Source organism: Vulpes vulpes, chromosome 5, assembly GCF_048418805.1.
Source record: "Vulpes vulpes isolate BD-2025 chromosome 5, VulVul3, whole genome shotgun sequence".
Classification (NCBI taxonomy): Eukaryota; Metazoa; Chordata; class Mammalia; order Carnivora; family Canidae; genus Vulpes; species Vulpes vulpes.
This window is the reverse complement of record NC_132784.1, coordinates 30,298,009-30,317,000: the sequence shown is the minus strand read 5'-3', so window position 1 is coordinate 30,317,000 and position 18,992 is coordinate 30,298,009. Positions and strand designations below refer to the sequence as shown.

At 49.9% G+C, this 18,992-nt stretch overlaps 1 pseudogene; it reads right to left on the bottom strand.

The window, feature by feature from the left end:
* Positions 1 to 14,108: 14,108 nt before the first annotated feature.
* Positions 14,109 to 14,464, bottom strand: LOC112926849 (large ribosomal subunit protein eL37 pseudogene; annotated as a pseudogene).
* Between the last annotated feature and the right edge of the window lie 4,528 nt (positions 14,465 to 18,992).

The window sequence follows — 18,992 nt, the reverse complement described above, 5'->3', positions numbered from 1 at the left end:
CAGTTCCTTATTTAAAGTAAGCATATTAGCCACAGCTCGTGACCATCTAAACTCTCAGTTCTTCATTCGCCTGCAAGAATTGGAAGTTGGCTTTTACCAAGTTGCTCTCAGCAAAACTTGGCTTCCTTGGGCAGCCCGGGGTGGCTCAGTGGTTGAGCACCACTTACAGCCGGGGACATCATCCTGGAGACCAGGGATCGAGTCCCATGTCGGGCTCCCTGCATGGAGCCCGCTTCTCCCTCTGCCTGTGTCTCTGCGCCTCTCTCTCTCTCTCTGCATCTCTTGTAAGTAAATAAAATCTTTAAAAAAAAAAAAAAACAACTTCGCTTCCTTTAAAGCAGTAGCCTCCCTTATGAAGCCTCTTTTCATTATTCTGTAATCTTTGGAAAGAGCCCAAACACCTCTCCTCCCCCAGGAGAGCTGGTCCAGGAAAACTATTATTCGTGGCCTGAAGATATTTCAAACAGGATCATCACAGCTATAAGTGCATAGTCAGGATGCTGCCTGGAAGCCACCAAACTACCAAGTGTTTGCGACCACAAGGGACAGATCCAAGGGCTCTCACTCTAAAACTTTGCTCCTCATACTGAGCAATCTGAATTAAGTGCTGAGAACAGCTGTTAGACATGCAGCATCTAGGGTCCCCCGCTGGACCCCAGAAGCAGAATCTGCATTTGAACGGATACCCAAGTGATTTATATCACTTGTATATCAAAGAAATATCGGGACTCCATTTAGCCCTCACTTGCCCATTCATTTGGTAATTTTTGAGCCCCCCCCTCCCACACACAGCAGGCTCTCTTGTAGGTAGTACAGTGGTTTAAAAAAAAAAAAAAAAGAAAGAAAGAAAGCAGAAAAGTTCCCAGTTCTCATGCAGTTTACATTCTAAGGGGGAGACAGATAGAGGCAAGTTTAAAATGAAAGATTTCAGGAAGCAGTAAATGCTTGAAGAAATAAACATCATGGCTTAGAAGCGGAGCAGGAGCCGGGGGGTGAGATGCAGCGTCAGGAAGGGCCTGTCTGAAGGAGACGTGCACTGGACGGGGTGGGGTGTCTCATGAGGGTTTGGGCACAGCTAGAGCAAAGGTCACCAGGAGAGCAGGAGCTCGGGACGGAAAGAAGACAGGCCAGTGTGGCTAAAGCTTAGGAAACGCAGAGGTCAGAGGGGCAGGTCCAGGGAGCACAGTTTGAGAACCACCGATGTGCAGCCTTGTGGGGTCTTGTAAGGAACTCAGTTATATTCTAAGTATGATGGAATGTCCCTGGCGGAGTCTCGGCAAGGGAAGGATGAAATCTCACTGTGGGGATCCCTGGGTGGCTCAGCGGTTTGGCACCTGCCTTTGGTCCAGGGCGTGATCCTGGAGACCCGAAATCGAGTCCCATATCAGGCTCCTGGCATGAAGCCTGCTTCTCCCTCTGCCTGTGTCTCGGCCTCTCTCTCTCTATGTCTATCATGAATAATAAATAAAATCTTTAAAAAAAAAAAAAAAGAAATCTCACCGTCATTGTCCCCTGTCACCACCAGGAGAGGAGCAGCCCTTGCCTGTCGTCCATCACCATCTGCACTTGCATCCTTTTACTGCTTTGCTCACCACTGGACTTAGGGTTTGTATTTTTATTTATTTATTTTTTTTTTTAGTTTTTAGTTTTTATTTAAATTCCAGTCAGTTAACATACAGTGTAATATTGGTTTCAGGTATACATTTTTAAAATACTTTATTTATTAATTTATTTGAGAGAGAGAGAGAGCACAAGCCAGGGACAGGGAGAAGCAGGCTCCCCATGGAGCAGGGAGCCAGAATCAGGGCTCGATCCCAGGACCCTGAGATCATGACCCGAGCTGAAGGTAGCTGCTTAACTGACGGAGCCACCCAGGCGCCCCTCAGGTCTACAATATTAGCATCACCTGATTTCTTTCTTTTTTTAAAATTTTATTTATTTATTCATAGACACACACACACACACACACACACACACACACACAGAGAGAGAGGCAGAGACACAGGCAGAGCGAGAAGCAGGCTCCATGCAGGGAGCCCGACATGGGACTCGATTCTGGGTCTCCATGATCACGCCCTGGGCCGAAGGCAGCGCTAAACCGCTGAGCCACCCAGGCTGCCCTATCATCACCTGATTTGACCCACTTTCTACCCCTTCCCCTCCATGTCCTTCCCAACATTTCCTCTGTGTCTCCTGGAACCTCCCTCACCCCCTCTTTCTGTGATCTGTACAATTCTTTCACATCCTCAGCCCATGGCTGTCTTCCCTGCCATCCTTGCCTTGAGTAGAGCCAGGCCACTCCCAAGGACACTGGATTCCCACAGTCCTTTCTGGCAGAGGCTGTTTGATCTTGGAGGGCACAACCTTCCGGGCCAGGAGGCAGAGTTGGTGGCTGCTGGTTCTCCCATGTTGTTTCCAGACCATATTCCCTCTTACATAGCCCCAGTGTATTAGCAGGTCCCCTTGCCTGGTGCTGCCACTGGGTCACGTGTCCTCGTCCACTGAGTGCTACAGGCCCTGCTTCTCACCTTCCTCTCCACACAGCTCCCTTTTGTCAACCTCAGGGAGGCTAAGCACACTGATGCCCATTCCAGCACCCAGGCTGCTCGGTTTCCTTGACCTTTTCATCTCTAACGGCCTTTCTTCCTCCATCCCACCTCAGGGGTAGAGCCTGAACCTTGTCACAGCCGGAAGCTTTCAATCCTCTGCAAGCCACATGCCCATGGTCTTCCCCAGCTCCCTCTCTTTCAAACGTCCCCTGCAACAATCCTTCAGCTATCTCGAAATCTCCTTTCTACTGGCTCCAACACTTTGTACCCCCCATCGGCCACCTCTTGTGTTCAATCTTCTTTCCCAGCATAAGGTCTATCATCGTAAACACTCCCATCTAAAACTCATCTGCACCATCGCCTCGACTTCTAATATAGAACCTTACAAAGCACCAAATGGATCCAACCAACTATTGCTCCATACTTGCGCTCAAATAATTTAGTGTTGCCATGGAAAACCATGTCTGCCCTGGAAGCAGACTCTTTTCACTCTAAGTTCGTGATCACAGACCTCAAAGGAGTACTCCAAGCTGCCAGGCAGTATTATTGTGTTTTTCTGGTAAGCCAGCATTCATATTTTGTATGGCAGCTTTTTCATACCTTTTTTTATCTTCAAAACTCCTACATCCCTTCCTGTTTCTTACTCTCAGCTGATGAACCCTACCCATATTTCATTGAGAAAAGAGAAGCTGTCACATGTGAACGCCCTCATTTCCTCATTTTCCCTGAAATTGACACAAGTACACTTGTTGACCTCTTCTCCTCCCCTCTAGTCGGGTATGTCTGTTCCCATTGAAGGGCCACCAGTCCACCGGTGCTCAGAGTGGCCTCCCCTCATTCATGCAGTCACCCTCAGCAGTGCCTCCCCCTCTATTGGATCATTTCCACTGGTGTACACACATGCTTTAGCATCTCCATCTGTTTCTTCTGTGATTTATATCTGTACTTCTAAATAATATAGCTATTTTTAGCATCTTCAATTTTAGACACTTTCGATTGCTTTCCTGCACCCCCCTTGTACACATTTCCCCCTCCTTCCATGCTCCCAATGTAGTTATGTCACCATTTTTAGCTAAGTCAATGTTCAGTATTTGCATTACTGTCACTTAAGTACTCACAGCTGAACCATTAGAAGATGTTATTCTTATACGGGTCGACTTTGTTTTTCTTGGGGTTACTAACCACCTCATTTTTTTATTCCTTAGTTTTTAAAGTATCTGTTACCAAGTTTTTGTACCAACTTTCCAATCAAGTTATAAAAGCCCTCTCATGAATCATAGGTAACCAATCAAGATGGCTTCTTCACTCTTGAGTCTGGCGCCTTGGTTGTTCAGGCTAAAGTATGCAAGGCTGGGAATGCCAACATGTGGGCTTACGCGTGGTCTCTCCAGTATGGTGGTCATAGATAGCTGGACTTCTAGCATCATAGCTCAACACTTCAAGAGTGAGTGTTCTGGCAAATAGGGGGGAAGCTATATGGCCTTTCAGGACCTTGGTTGGGAAGTCACGTTGTTTCGCCATATTGTATCAGTTGATGTAGTCAAAGGTTCACCCAGAGTGAAAAGAAAGGGACATAAACCTCATCTCTCAATGGGAAGAATGGCAAAGAATGGCTATGCTTTAAAACTGCCACAGAGACATATACACTTGTACTCGTATTTGAATAGAATGTGTCTTTGGAGGGAATAGGGAATTGCTAAGGGGAGAAACTGGTTGACTAGGGAAGGAAATGGGAAAGAAACTAACTTTTTCCTATAAAATCTTTTGAATTTTGTGTCATGTGCTTGAAAAACCTTTTCAAAAAATTAAATACTGTTCCCCATGTCACAGCTTTGTCTAGAGCCACACCTGCCTCCAAAGGTCTGTCTGTTTCTAGGACATTCTGGACCAATGCTGTTTGATAGAACTTTCTGTGATGGAAATAGTCTATGTCTGCGTTGTTCAATATGGTAGCCACTAGCCACATGTGACTATTGAAGTTAAAATCAAACTAAATTAAAATTTAATTCCTTACTTATATTAGCCACATTTTAAGTCCTAACCGCATGTGGCTAGTGGCTGCCTACTGGATAATACAGCTGAAGAAAGTGGGAGGAGCTTACACAAGTGGGAGGGGGATAGGGAGCATGAGATTCCTTGGGTCGGTGGTCTCCAAACACTTTCACACGCGTACCTCCTAAAACAATTTTAAGAAAATTCATAACCCCACTGCAAAAATGAAAGTTGACATCTAAGCACTTTACCCTTAGTTTAAAAGTTTATTTTCGTTTGGAGTCACAAAAGATTCAACATTTTATAAGATGAGAACAAACTATAATTAGGATAAATATTTCATGAGATGGTTTGATAAGATAGGTTTAATTACTGAATAAATGCACACTGAATCTGAGAGAAATTGCTTAAAAAATTTAGCACCACTAACCTATCTGCTTTAGTTGTTCTAAATTTAGAGTACCTCCATGTGGGCCATGCTTCACCCTTAACGGAAATACACGCCAGACAGGGAAAGACAGGAAGCCCTAAGAGGCGAAGATGCCTTGATGAATCATTAAAGAGGCTCTCCAGAAAGCCATGTATCAATCTTCCCTTTCTTTGGTTCAAGGAGATCTTTATACCCCAGAGCAAAGCTCCTTGGTGAGATGATCATGGGTGAGGGGACGTGGGAACTTCTGTGAGGCAGATTTAAGTTGAGACTCTGGCAATGAAACCTCTTCAGACCACTCTTGGGCCTCTGGTCCCTTGAACGTAGCCCCTCAGGTGTGCCTGAGCCCCGGTGTGGAGGCCGCTGCCTAGGAGGATGGAAGCTGGGCTCGGCACCCACTTGCCTGCTGCTGCTGTGAGTTTCCACGGAAACCTTGAGTAGAGTAGAGGAGTAGAGGCGAGGACAGGTCCTCGGTGCCTCTGGAGCTGACACGGGGTGGCCCTGCCGGCCTCGCTCCACAGCCCCCAGCCCACTCTCCAAGGCTCGTCTGCCACTAAGGTGGGCCGATGGCCTGGGTCACTTTCACAGGAGCTCCTTGTCTGGAATCGTGAGCCCGTGGCACGTGGAGAGGGCCAGACATGGGGCTTCCCAGACTTGGCAAGATGCGCAAGGCCAGACTATTCCCTTTCATGGGTCAGTTCTGCGCACACAGCCCCCTCCTCACTGCCGCCCCCCCTCCCTCTGCCCCTAATTACATCACACGGGACACAGACTGCAGAGGACTTCGGAGGGTCACGGTCCCCGGAGAGGGGGCACAGAGCAGGGCGTTGACCGGGGCAACCAAGTGGCCAGTGGCTGCCCAAGGCCTGGGAGAGCATCTCGCACGCGGCCCCTTGCGTGACCCGGGGGTCACTCAGGACATGAAAGCCACTAGTCCCAGCTGAGCTGCCGTCAAGAGGCCCAGGGCGGAGGCTGAACGCTCGCCAGCGGGTCGGCGCCAGGGCCACCAGCGGGGAAACCCTGATTTCCTTCTCTCTCTCCCCCCTCCCCCTCTCCCTCCCCTCAAATAAATAAATAAATAAATATTTTAAAAAAGAATCACACTGTATAAGACCCCCCCTCCTCTAGGGCCAGGGCGCAGCAGGTGCACGGGGAGCCCCTGCGCCGGGTCCGGGTCGGCTGCCTCTGGGGCCCACAGGTACCCAGGAGGGCTCGGCGGAGGCCCTGAGGTGGCAGTGAGGGGCAGGAGGGGCCAGGGCGGCCGCGGGGTCTTCCGAGGGGGACATGTAAGGCAGCAGCACGTTTCCCCTGCTCTTCTGCTCTGGGGCGACAGGCAGGGCGCCCGGCCCGCAGGTGTCATCGCGGGGAGCACCCGCCTGGCGGCAGGTGTCATGGCTGGGAAAGCCCACTGGTCCCTCGGCTGTGCCCACACTGTCCCCGTGCCTGCCCCCTGCGCCTCTCCTTCCTCCAGGCCTGGCGCCCAGCAAGGGTGTTCTGAGCCCTGACGCCCACCGGCCGCCCCTCCCGCCACCAAGCCGGGCACCCCCGGTCCCTGAGCGCCAGCAGCCCTCCCAGGCACCAGGTTCCGCCCGGAGCCGCGGCTGCATGGCTGCGCACAGGCCTTAGCTCCCTCACCAGGCAGGCTTTCCCCTTCTCGGGGCTCCCGGCTTTGGCTCATCAACCCTGGAGCCCCCTGGCCCTGCCAGCCGCGTGTGGCGGTGTCCTGTATGGGAAGGTCCGGCCTCAGGGACTGCGGCCTGTGTCCCAGCCCAGCCGGAGCTTGAGCGGCTCTTTGGCCACCGAGGGCTCCTCTGGCCTTGGGCATCCCTGTCCCCTCCTGGAACCAACAGGCCGTCTGGGTGCGGCCCGGAGGTGGCCGTGGGGGACCCGGCGCTGGGGTGCCCCACGGCCACCTCCTGGGGGGGCCCTATCTGGCTGGCGAGACCCCTCGGGAGTCCGCACTTGGGAAGCCCTCCAGCAGCAGAGAACTTGAGACCACAAGGTAGAAAACCAAGGCCAGCCCTGCCTTTGCCGGGTCTCGGACTCGAATTCCTCAGAGAAATGAGAAATGCTCTTTATTCCTGCTGCGTGCCCGCTGGCCTCCCAGTCTAGGCCCGCGGCCTCCCTCCAGCTCCGAGGAGCTTCAGCCCCTCCATGTGGGCAGAGGAGAGGGGCAGAGGCCTCGGTTCCTGACTCACCCGAGGCGTGTGGAGGGTCTGTCTGTGTCGCTGAACAAAAGGGACCTGCCCGCATGGGGCTCCCCAAAAGGCACCTGAAGTAAGGGAGGGAAAACGGATCTGGGCAGCGGGGGCCAACCGACCTCCTTAGATTCGGTGGCAGCAGTTCAAACGTCGGGTGGCTCTTTGGCTCATGGAAACACCACCCTTACCAGCCCAAGGAGGACATTTCCAGATGGGGACTGGGGGCCTGGGAAAGCACAGGGGCTTCTGGGGTCTTCCCGGGGGTCTTCATGTGGAGCTCTAAAACCGGGTGCGCACACCGGCCAGCTCAGAGCAACAGGAACCTATTGCCCTACGGTTCTGGAAGCGAGGAGCTGCGAAGTGAGGTGCTGCCGGCTGGTGCTCCCTCCCCACAAACGCGTAGAGGAATCCTTCCTGGCCCCCTCCTGGCTTCTGGTGGCTGCCGCCCATCTGTGCAGCTGCCTGGCCCACATCTCTGCCTTTGTTGCCACATAGTGCTTTCTGTGTTTCTGCATCTTTAGGTTGCCTTCTTAGCAGGACACCAGGTACGCTGTATCGGCCCCTCGTAAGGCCCGTCCTACTTCAGTACAACGTCATCTTAACCAGTCACACCTGCAATGACTCTACTCCCTTTTTAAAAAAGATTTTGTTTATTTATTTATTTAGGAGAGAGAGAGAGAGCATGAAAGAGAACATAAGCAGAGGGAGGGGCAGAAGGAGAAGCAGACTCCCCACTGAGCAGGGAGCCCTACTCGGGGCTCGACCCCAGGACCCCAAGATCATGATCTGAGCTGAAGGCAGATGCTTAACCTACTGAGCCACCCACGTGCCCCTGCAATGACTCTACTTCTAAATAACATTTTGAGCTACTGGGAATTAGGACTTCAATACATCTTTCTTAAGGAGACACAGTTCAACCATGACAGCAATGAATTGAGGAGAAGTAGGTCCAAAGATAGATGTGCCCTCAGAGCTGGGAATCCGACAGGAGAGAGGCGGGTGTGGCCACAGAACGGCCTTGCAAGTGGAAATATTTTCAGAAAGCCGTCACGAACACCAGGGCATGGGTCAGGAAGAAATAAGTCAAAAAAAAAAAAAAAAAAAAAAAGGAAGAAAATAAGTCTTGCAGAGCAGAGTGAAGAGGAGAGAAAGTAAAGCAAGAATAAGGAGAGAGGAGGTGGAGGGGAGGAGGGGGCTTCTGAGCCCCAAAAGACACGCAGGCCGTGGGAGGCCTAGGAAGAGAGGGCAGAAGGAACATTCTGAAGGACAGGAAACCACAGACGCACTGTAAGAAATCTCATCTTTGCAAGCGATCATTCTGGAGTTCATTAAGCAATTTCCTGCACGAAGCTAGAAGGGCGGTGGGTACTCTGTCCAGTGAGCTGCTAATCTCTCTCTCTCTCTCTCTCTCTTTTTTTTAAAGATTTTATCCATTTATTCATGAGAGACACAGAGAGAGAGAGAGAGAGGCCGAGACACAGGCAGAGGGAGAAGCAGGCTCCATGCGGGGAGCCCGACGCAGGACTCGATCCTGGCCCCGGCTGCCCTTATCTCGCTTCATCTTGGTTTAAAAGGTGGAGGACAAAAAAAATAAAAATAAAAATAAAAATAAATAAAGGGTGGAGGACACACAAGAGAGGCCCAGGGTCATGGCACCCTGAGCTGGGGGCCCAAGACCAGATGGATGGGCACCCCAGCTAGGGGCTGACAAGTGCCCGGGGGAGCAGAGCTGCTTCGGGTGGGAGCTGAGCCCAGGGCTTGGCTAGATACCACTTGCCCCGGCCCCAGGTCCTCCCAGTTCTCTCTGCACAGGAAGACAGCCCTCCCCGCAGCCACCTGGACTCCCCAGTACCACCCTGTCCATCTCTGCCCTGAGAGCACGTGGCCGTAGTTCCGGCTGAGAATGAATGAGCTGGGGTAAGAGGAGCAGATCCTCCACGTATCACCTCCTTCCAGGCACACGCTGTATGAAGCACAGATCTTTGTGGAACGCTGGTCTATTCTTCAGGTCACCCCTCAGATTTAGAAAGGAGGTGGTGTTTCCCCCACAGCTCCCAGCTACTCCGCATCCTGGGCCAACACACCGGACCCCCAAGTCCTCATGGTGGGTTCTGAACCTCTTGTGTCCCCCCGCGGCGTCTCTCCAAATGCCCCTATCTTGTGTACTATTTTGTTTCCGAATGGTTGGCAGATATTTAATTTGATAAGGCAATCAGAACAATGTCGTAGAAGGCCTAACATGTTAGTGGATTATTATTATCAACTGACCCTCTCAGAGGTCTTGCTTGCCCAGAGCAGGAAGTGGCTCTAGGCACTCAAGTAGAAGTCGCTTACTGCAGAGGGAGGCAGCGCATGGGCAGAAGGCAGGGCCTGGCTGCTGTGGGAAGCGTGGCTAAGCAGAGGTGACTCTTGGAAATGTCTTCTTGGCCATCCCCCTGGTGGCCCTGGATGTGTGGTGCTGCTCCCTTGGACCAGACTTGGCTGCACTCACGGTGGATAATCCCCGCCTGGCCTGGGCCTCCGGTCCTGGGCTGCAGCATGTGGTTGGAGCACAAGGTCCTGTGTCTCTCCAACTTTCTGAAGGTGGGGAAAGACCATCCGTGAATTCAGTTTTTGTAGTAAAAAGTGGAAAGGAGAGCCCTTTTTCCTATTTTAGGATTTTCCCAAATTAGGAAGAGTGTTCCATGTGGGCAGCTCAAAAGAACAACCGTCCACTAAAATAATATGGTGAATATTCAGAAGAGCCTCCTGAGAGAACACCCGAACCCAGAAGAGGGTCCCTCCTGGAGATTTCAGGCACTGCCATGTGGATGGGGAGACTTGCCTGAGTCCTGGACGAGCCCCGGGAGTCAGGCAAAGTTCGCTTCCTCCTATGACAGATCCAAGTGCTGGTGATGCGCTGGCCCCGGTATGTGCCTCGCACATAGCTGATGCTCAACCAATATTTGTTCAATGAATGAATGAACTGTGGGTCTCCCAGTACGCAATCGCCTGCCTCACGCGCATTACGAAGTGAAGCAGGGTGGAGTCATCCATCAATTAAAGAAAACCTGAGGGCCATGGGGCAGGTCCCATCCTTGCCCCCACACCTCACTCTCCTTATCTTCTAAGTTCGGAAGGTTGGCTGATCTCTAGGAATTTACCTTTGAATGAACTACAAAAAGAATTTTCCTCACCTGTAAGACAATTACAAATTTAAACACTGACTCGCTAATTTGATGAGGTTAAGGAATGACTGTTCATTATTTTTCAAGGAGAAAAATGAGGATATGGTTTGGTTTTTAAACGTGCCCTCCTAAAAAAAATAAAAATAATAAAAATAATAATAAACGTACCCCTCAGCATGGATGGACCTAGAGGAATTAGGCTAAGTGAAATAAGCTGACTGAGGAAAACAAATCCCGTATGATTTCACATACATGTGGATTCAAAAAAACAAAACAAACAAACGAACAAACAGTAACAATGACAAGGCCCAGAAACAGACTCATAAATACAGAAAAGAGACTGGTGGTTGCCCGAGGGAAGGCGCTGGGGAGATGGGTGAAGCGGATTGAGAGGTACAAAGTTCCTGTCACAAAATAAAGAAACCACAGGGAAAAAAAGTACAACACAGGGAATATAGTCAGTAATATTGTAATGCACGTATTGTGAGCGTTTTGCAACGTGTGTGCAATTGTTGCATGACTTGTATACACCTGAAGCTAATTTAATATTACATTCCAACTATATTGCAACTAAAACTAAAAACAAAACAGAATGAACGTATTCTTGTCTTTTAAAGATACGCGCTGGAATAATAGGGGATGAAATGTCACCGTGTCCGAGGTTTGCTTCCTAATGAATTGGAACAGGAAAGCGGGTTGGAAAACAGACGAGAAAGGCCCCGAGTGGATCCGTGGCGACTTAGCAATGTGTACACAGGCGTCGGCTGCACTGTTTGGTCTACTTTTTATGTTGGAAAATGTGCATGCTAAAAGGATTTTTTAGACCTTAGAAGCTGCTGTCCCAACATCTCTTGCTCCCTGGCTCTTTCTTAAAAGAACCTTCGGTGCCATCCAGGTGTCTGCTTCCACAGCGCCCCTGGGACTCAGGGCCAGGTGACCCCTTCCCCGCCTCCCACCCTCATTAGTCTCTGTAGATCAGGGCAAGCCTGAAATGACCTGTCATCCCTCTCACTAGGAGTGCTTCGAGGGGGACGAGGGATGAAGGAGAGCTTTGCGGGGACGCTCCACTGGGTCCTCCTGACTCCAAGAGGGCCGCCGGAAGCACTTTTCTCCTGCTGGAAGGCAGCAGGTGGCCCTAAATGCCCAGCATCCACGCTGCATCCTAGAGGAAACCAGCGCCAGGAAGAAGCCAACATGCCAAACAGCAGAACAGAGAGATGACAAGGACCCAAGTCCCTGAGAAGCGTCCTGACCTGCTGGATCAAACAAGCCTAAAGTCCACCCTCTCTCTGGACTCCTCGTTAAGTGATACCATAAATGTTCTGATTCTTTTTTTGATTATTTACAACCAAGAGCATCCACAACCAAGAGAATCTTAGCAGATTCAGGCTCAGGGAATCCTCCTCTTGACAGTGGTGGAGTGGGGACTGAGCTAAAGGGAGGGATCCCTGCACCCCACAGTCACCACCATCGTCTGGGGTGCAGCAAGCAGTCAGTGAAGGAGACCAGAGGCGGCGGTAGGAGACGTCTTTCGGGAGGGGACACACTGTCCTACCCTTACCATTTTCAGTCCAGATAGACGGTTCTCCCTAATGTCAGGCCTTCCTGCTTTGAGTGACGGCGCCCTAAAGCTACAGACACAAGTTCAAGGGTCACCTTTGGGAAAGTTGTGCCCGGCTCCTGCTACTGTGGATTGCCTCCGAAAGACGGCGCCCATCCCTTGGAGGAACGTTCATCCCAGAAATTATGCAAACCCGCTGTCGCCTTCCTGGGAGGCAGGAGCAGGTAGCAGGGGAGGGTGCGCGGCCTGCAGGGGTGCTCCTTCCCCACACATTACCCTCGGAATTCCAGGCCTTCTCCTGGCCCAAGTGGCTTCTCTTCCTTCTCAAGTTGATTGAAAGCCAGTGGATGGGGCCCTTGAGGGGAGCCTGGGGTCATCCATAAAGCAGAGAAGGGCTCCCCAGTTCCCTTCGCTCTGTCTCCCAGCGGTTCCTCCTGCCCTGTCTGCCATCTCTGCCTCAGCCCCCACCCCCAAATCACCTCCACCCGGGGTCGGGGTCGGGCCTTGGGGTCAGGCCTTGGCGCCCCTGTGGCCACCCCTCTGCTCCCTCCCCTCCCTCTCCTCTCACCTCAGGGCTCTCCAAGCAGGTGGCTCCCCAGGCTTGGACCCACCGTCTATACTCCATCCTCCTCTCTCATTTGCACAGAAGCAGCTCCTTTAGGTCTTATCTTCATGTCACCTTCTTGGGGAGAACGTTCCTTACTCTGTCTCTTGTCCCCAGTGAGTGGCATCACCTTTACTTGCATCCACGGTATCTCGCCCTTCTCTCTCACAAGTCAGTGTAACTGGAAATTTTGCACAACACCTCTCTTCCCTGTTGGATTTTAAGCTGAAAGAGGGTAGAGATTTTGTCCACTTTGCCCCACACTCCTTCCCAAGGCCCTACCACAGTGTCTAGCACATAATCAATGATTAGTAAATAAAAATCGGTTGGGTGCCTATCAGGTGTGGCCGCAGCTGAGGCCTCCCAAAAGTATGGTCCCAGGGACCCCTGCAGACCCTCTTCGACCTCTTGCATCCATGGAGTTCCACACCTAGCAGGCTCCGGCTCTAGAGGAAAGAGTGCGGAAAGGGACAAATGTGGACAGATCCGAGTCCACCTGGGAACCTGAAAGCCATGTTGTTGCCTTACAGGGAAACTGGCTTATAGAATTCAGGACATTCCTCTCCCAAGCACACTTGTTCCTCACTGTTTGCTCTAAAATGTTTTGTGTGACTCCGAGATGCAGACTAAAGACTAGAAATAGAAAGCAAAGGCTGAGAAGAAGAAAAGTCAGAGCCATTTCCTGTTCATGGGCTGCACACGCCAGCGGGGAGAGCGTCCTTGTCCTCCTCCTGCCTCAGCAATAAGGAGAAGCCTGCAACACCCCCACATCTGTGGTGCTCCCTCCTGGACTGCAGGCAGAGGGCTGGTGGGAGAAACCACAGGTATGACGTCCAGGGGGTGGGGACCCCTGGAAGCACCATGGCTGTGAACTGCTTGTTCCTTTCCCTGGGACGTTCGAGCAGCTCAACTTCCTGAAAAGTGTCCCTCTAGGAAAATCTTGGAGTCATTCTATCCTGAAGTCAGGTGTGGAATGGGTGAGACTGTTCCTGCCAGAAAACAGGTTTAGTCGAAGGTCAAGAGAGTCCAGTGGCAGTTTCCTGGAACAGTCAGGTGGCAAAGGCATCATGGCCTCCTGTAGGTGGGCCTGGCCTCAGGGACTCTGGGAGCCTGCCCTATTGGAGATGGGGAAGGCCAGAAGGTGGGAAGCATGGGGACAGCTTTCAGAAGGCGTGGGGCAGGGGAGAGTCAGCAGGTGTAGGCTTGAATTCAGCCTCTGCAGTGGAGGGCTCTCCCCGCTTTGAGGCTTGGTGTCCTGTGATAGTGTAGGTCTGGCTGTGAACCAGAAGAGAAATGCTTACGGATGCCCCTGCATGTAGGAGCCTTGAGATTCAGAGGCAGCGTGGAGGATTACTACCCAGGGGCTGAGCTCAAGAACCTAACCTTCAGTCCCTCCTCACCGTGCCTCCTTCACACTGGTTTTCCCAACACATGAGCTGTCAGTTCTCAATGAGTTTTCGAGGCCTCCTGGGGGTCCACACCAGAACTTCTCAAACGTTTCCACGAATTTGTCCCCAATAAGAATGAATAAATGCCTCAGAGCAGCACAGCTGAAATTCCTTTAGGTTCCTTGTTTTATCTTTTTTTTTTTTTTTTTTTTTTACTTTTTAAAACCAGAACGTTTATTTTGACTAATCGTTGAAATCCTTAAGATGAACTGGATGCTGCAACAGCTGCCCTCTTGGGCTTAGGTGTCGTTCCTTCACGGAATCCATGCCTGAATCTGCGGTATACAATTTTTAGGTGCCTCATTCGACTGGTCCCGGTGCTATTCCGTCTTTTAGCCTTGGCACTCCAGTTATACTTTCTCTTCCGCTTGGCAGGGTAGCCACACTTGCCGCAGGTGGACTTCTGAAGGTGGTAGGCCTTAGAGCCACAGCGGCGGCACAACGTGTGCATCTTATTGCGACACTTTCCGAACGATGACGTCCCCTTCATCATCTTGTTTCCGCGGCAGACCCCAAAGAGTGGTTCCTTGTTTTATCTTAAAAATTCATGTGGATTAGGGGTGCCTGGCTGGCCGTTGGTGGAGCATGAGACTCTTGATCTCAGGGTTGTGAGTTCAAGCCCTACGCTGGGTGTAGGGACTACTTAAAAATAAAATATTTTTTAAAAAGTCATGTGAATTTATGTATCTTAATCTGTAATACAGTCATGCGTGTTTGACATAAATATATTATTTTAACTACTCAAATAAAATGTACAGTTCTAGGAAGTTGCTGGGAGGAGGAGAATGGACAATGAAGAAGAGTTGGGAGGACTTGGCTCCTCACATCTGAACCCTGTTTCATTCTCCCCATAACTTTACGAGGTAGAAACTTTAACAATTTTTATGTATTTGTTTGAGAAATAAAGTGAGTGGAGGGAGGAGCAAGGGGGCGGGACAAGGAAGAGGAAAGAATCTCAAGCAGACTCCATGCTCAGTGCAGAGCCGAACACAGGGTTTGATCCCATAACCCTGAGATCATGACGTGAGCCCAAACCAAGAGACAGACATTTAACTGACCAAGCCACCCAAGCACCCCGAGGTAGAGTTTAAAAAAAGAATTAAAACATTACAGCCATTATAAAGGAGAGTGTGAGCATTCCTCACGGGGTAACTCCCTAAAAGAAATCCTTGTGATCCGTATCTGTGGCATTTTTCTCTCCGCTGGCTTTGCAAGTTGTTGGACATCCTGCCCCCTGGGGTCTGCGAGGTGTGTCTCAACCGTGCGGTCATTCACAGACACTGTCCCTACCCCCTCAATGGAGAGCGGTAGCCTCCTGCCCAGAACCCATTCTGCTAACTCGATGTAAGCTTTGGCCTCAAGTCAGCTCTGTCAGAAACCAAGAGACAGGAGGGAATCTGACTTCTACAGACTTGCCTGATCTTCCTTTTAGAAGTAGCTGAACCTGGCGGGAGCGTTACGTCTGGTGGTTCCGAGCTAGTAGCCAGCTACTCAGGGGTCAGTGTGCATAAACGAGGAGGTGCTATGGACTTCAGGTCAGAGCCGGTGGGGAGAGGGCGGAGCTGGAGGCACGCTCTCTGGGGCCCTGCCCTGGAGAGAAGGGGCTGGGGCTGGAAAGAAGCTACAGCAGGTCGATGACCTGCTTGCAATGGGGGCTTCTGATACCCAGGTCCTGAGGACAAAATAACAGCACAAGGTTGAGGTGAAGGTCTCTCTCCCCATGTCTGCAGTGCATCCAGGGGCTCAAGGAGGAAGGCACTGCTCCCTGAGATCTTGGCCAAAATGGCCAGGATGGCTTCACAGGCAGCAGTCAACAGTGAGGGGCCAGACAGGAGGGCCTGGGAGCAGAGAGTGTTCTTTCACACAGAGACGCCTCCATCCACACCCAGCAGGAGCCTCACAGGGGGGTGCCAGGGCACAGGCAATGGGCCGGGATGGCTGAATGTCAATGCCTCTGTGGCCTAATAAGTATTCACATCCAGGGAGGGCTTGAGGAAATTCGGGTTACAGAACTCTTTCAACCAGGCATGGAATCATGGGATCTTTCTTGCCTATATATGTTCCTGAAAACAAAACCAAAAAGGAAACAAACTGGGCCTTAAATGTGGAATGAATTTACTCCTTCAAAGTAGCACCTCAGGAGGTTACGTGCACATTCTACGATGCGCACCATGTTTGCAGGAATCGTCTTTGGGAACTGACTTCGGAGCCATCCTACGAGTCACACCTCAGAGTCAGCTGGTCTGATCACTCCACTGATTCTTCAGATTTGTCTTTGAATAATTTTTGCTTGATTCTAAAGATAAAAATCATCCATCAAATGATTATGCTTGTTTTTTTTTTTTTTTTTTAAATAAGTCTGTTTCTCTGTAGACTGTAAATTTCTTGAACCAATGGAGTACATCTAGTTCATCTTTGGCTACAGAGGACCTGGCCAGGCACTTGAGAAATGCTTGATCAATATTTAACTCTGTGCTCATTCACTCCACTTCATGGGCTTATTTCTGCTACTGTTGTGTTTCGTACACATTGCGGACATCAAAACGTTTGACTTCTCTTCTCAGGTGGCTTTTTGGTATTAAATAGTTAATATTTATTCCAGAAAAGGAAGGGTTATTCTAAATCTGCACCCACCAAAACCCACGGTAGAAATGCCTTCTGGAACGAGCATCAACAATTTAGCTTTTTCTGTTGGTTGACGTCACAGAGAACAGTCTGTCAACATTTTCCCCTATGTTGCTTTTCTTTTTGGGGGCATAGAATAAAGATGAAAAATCACAGCTCTGAGAGCACACAGAACAGAGAGCTGGCACTCGAGGGATTGATTATGTATTCACTTATTTATTATATTTTTAAAAAATGGCCCAGCTGCTTCAGCTTACACAAGCTGGGCTGAAATATTTCACTCGATGGTATTCTCATCTGGTGGTTATAATACTGGGTGATTCAATGCAAAGGTTTTTTTTTTAACCCTAAAAGGAGAAAATCAGAATTAGGTTAAAAAATAATATTAGTGCTTAAAACTGAGATTTAAATATTCAGGTATTTTCAAGAAATGGCTGCTGCCTTGCTCTGCCCGTGGTACGTGTTGGAACCAGTGCATCTGGGAGAATTTTCCAGTTGCTCACTAAGTGTCCCTCACATGAGCTGCAAGGTCCAGGCCCAGACCTGTCCACTTGTACCTTGTAACGTGATTCCAGGTGATTCTGATGCAGACCTATGGTTGAGAACATGTGATCTATAGGCATCTGACCACTGCTTCCCTGTTAATTTCTCTCCTGTGGTCATCATTATGCCTGATAAGTTATGTTTTTGTCAAATGATGGACTAGCTCAACTCCAACTGTCTCAGATAGAAGGAGGAACTCATTGGCTCGTGTAACAGGAAAGCCCAAGGTCAGGTTTGGCGCAAGACATTGCTCGATTCAGCGACCCAAATGGTGTCAAGATCAGGCTTCTCTCTTGGCTCGGCCTTCTCATGTTGGTGCTTTCCTCAGACAAGCTCTTTTGTGAAGGCAAGATGGCTGCCCGGAAAGTTAACCTCTACTTATCAAATGTTAGAATGAGATTCTGTTATCTGACTCCCCTTGGTCCACATGGGGTCCCAAGTATCCATCTCTTCTGTACCTGGCAGGATTCATTCGTAGACTACAGAAGCCACTCCAGATACTTAGCAGAGAGGGATTTAATTCCAGTACCGAGTGCTTGCAAAATTGTTGGATGATCTAAAGGAGTGAGTTTTCTCTTTTCTTTTCTTTTCTTTTCTTTTCTTTTCTTTTCTTTTCTTTTCTTTTCTTTTCTTTTTTCTTTCTTTCTCTCTTTACTTATTTATAATGGGAGCACTAGGGTTTATTAAGCTGCTTATGCTTTAGTACAGACTCTGGGGCTTACCCATGGGGCTCTTGATGTATAAAGCCCGGACATTTTGCCAATTCTTGAGCAAAATGACACCAGGAAATTGACAGCTAAGCGGGTGTCGCACCCAAGTTCATCATCTGTCATCTTCTTGTGGCCATCAGCCACTGCCAGACACACACCCCTTTCACCTGCAACTTGATCATGGACTTCACTTCATCTACTCTCACTGCGCATCAGCAAGGCCTAGTCAGGCCTGCACCCAGAATCTGTGGGATCTGCTTGATCAGAGATTCTGAGGCCAGCAAGGCATCATACTTCTTGGCCAACTTCTTGACTAATTTTTTATTCTTGTTGAGTTTCTTCAGTGCCTCAGTGTCCATGTGGGAAGTAGTCACAGTCCTGGCCTCATCCATCACAGTGCTGCTAACCCCCAGAACACAGACACAGAACGTGGGGCAGGGAGTAGGCTTATGTCTGACCAGTGTCAGAGTCCTTTAAGGGCATCTACAGCTCCACCACCTAAAGGGGTGCTTTTTAGACTGAAGCTTTAAAAATGACTCCCGGAACGCAGGAAAACTAACTTGTTGGGGAGAACTCTGATTCTCGAAATGCTCAGGAAAGAAGGGCAATCAGGAGGCCACTGTGGGAATAGTTGAATTCAAGCCCACATGTCATATTTGTGATTGAGGATCAGGAGGCCCGGAAGCTGGTGACATTGCCTCCAAACTGCTTCTGAAACCCAACACACAATTGACCAGATGTGGAACCACTGCTTCATAGGAAGGGTCCAGAAGCATGTACACCTATAGAAAATATGAATGTTGTAGGGAAGCTAGTTTGAATGGAAACTTTTGGATAACAGTTTGCATTCATGTCATTGCCTGTGGAAAAGTCTAGAAAGGTGGTTTTTAGCTATATAACCACAGTAATGGGAACACTAGTGCAGGGTGGTTAGAAAGGATTCTGAGGGCCCGTCCAACACAGCAGGAGGCTGGGAGGGTACAAGTCTCTCCTAGGCAAGTAACCACACCTCCCACTTCTGGGAGTGTCCAGGGTCAAGTATACCTGTAGCCCAAGGAGTAATCGTGGGGTCAGGTTGGTTGTCCAGAGGCAATTTAGGTTACAGGTTATAATTTAGGTTAAATTTAGGTTAAATTATGCTGTTACTAGAAGGAGGGGTAAA